Source organism: Prunus persica, chromosome G7 (assembly GCF_000346465.2).
Source record: "Prunus persica cultivar Lovell chromosome G7, Prunus_persica_NCBIv2, whole genome shotgun sequence".
In the NCBI taxonomy this organism is placed as follows: Eukaryota; Viridiplantae; Streptophyta; class Magnoliopsida; order Rosales; family Rosaceae; genus Prunus; species Prunus persica.
In genome coordinates, this window is record NC_034015.1 from 4,818,256 (window position 1) to 4,819,980 (window position 1,725).

Consider the following 1,725-nt stretch of genomic DNA (forward strand, 5'->3'; position numbering starts at 1 on the left):
AGGGATTGGATTTCACTCAAAACCCACCAAATGACTCCTCCCACAATATTATGATGATCCCCAAGTTTTGGACTCAATCCGATATCGATTGGTCCTTGAAATCGGACAATTCAGGTTCGTACGAAGTTCGTTCAGAAATGGGGTGGTTGGTGTATTGTATAGTTCTAGAGATTGGATTTCACTCAAAACCCACCAAATGACTCCTCCCACAATATTATGATGTTCCCCAAGTTCTGGACTCAATCCGATATCGATTGGTCCTTGAAAAAGGGCAATTCAAGTTCGTACAAAGTTCGTTCTGAAATGGAGTGGTTGGTGTATTGTATAGTTCTAGAGATTGGATTTCACTCAAAACCCACCAAATGACTCCTTCGTCAATATTATGATGTTCCCCAAGTTTTGGACTCAATCCGATATCGATTGGTCCTTGAAATCGGACAATTCAGGTTCCTACGAAGTTCGTTCTGAAATGGGGTGGTTGGCGTATTGTATAATTCTAGAGATAGGATTTCACTCAAAACCTGCCAAATGACTCCTCCCAGAATGTTATGTTGTTCCCCAAGTTTTGGACTCAATCCGATATCGATTGATCCTTGAAATCGGACAATTCAAGTTCCTACGAAGTTCGTTCTGAAATGGGGTGGTTGGTGTATTGTATAGTTCTAGGGATTGGATTTCACTAAAAACCCACCAAATGACTCCTTCCACAATATTATGATGTTCCCCAAGTTTTAGACAAAGTCCGATATCGATTGGGGCTTGAAATTAGAAAATAAAGGTTCGTACGAAGTTCTTTCTGAAATGGAGTGGTTGGTGTTTTGTATAGTTGTAGGGATTGGATTTCACTCAAAACCAACCAAATGACTCCTCCCACAATATTATGATGATCCCCAAGTTTTGGACTCAATCCGATATCGATTGGTCCTTGAAATCGGACAATTCAGGTTCGTACGAAGTTCGTTCTGAAATGGGGTGGTTGGTGTATTGTATAGTTCAAGAGATTGGATTTCACTCAAAACCCAACAAATGACTCCTCCCACAATATTATGATGTTCCCCAAGTTTTGGACTCAGTCCGATCTCGATTGGGGCTTGAAATTGGACAGTACAGGTTCGTACGAAGTTCGTTCTGAAATGGAGTGGTTGGTGTTTTGTATAGTTCTAGGGATTGGATTTCACTCAAAACGCACCAAATGACTCCTCCCCGAATATTATGATGTTCCCCAAGTTTTGGACTCAATGCGATACTGATTGGTCCTTGAAATCGAACAATTCAGGTTCGTACGAAATTCGTTCATAAATGGGGTGGTTGGTGTATTATATAGTTCTATAGATTGGATTTCTCTCAAAACCCACCAAATGACTCCTCCCACAATATTATGATGTTCCCCAAGTTTTGGACTCAATCCGATATCGATTTGTACTTGAAATCGGACAATTCAGGTTCGTACGAAGTTCGTTCTGAATTTGGGTGGTTGGTGTATTGTATAGTTCTAGAGATTGAAATTTCACTCAAAAACCCACCAAAATGACTCCTCCCAGAATATTATGATGTTCCCCAGGTTTTGGACTCAATCCGATATCGATGTTCCACGAAATTTGACAATTCAGGTTCGTACGAAGTTTGTTCTGAAATGGAGTGGTTGGTGTATTGTATAGTTCTAGGGATTGTATTTCACTCAAAACTTTCCAAATGACCCCTCCCACAATATTATGTTGTTCCCCA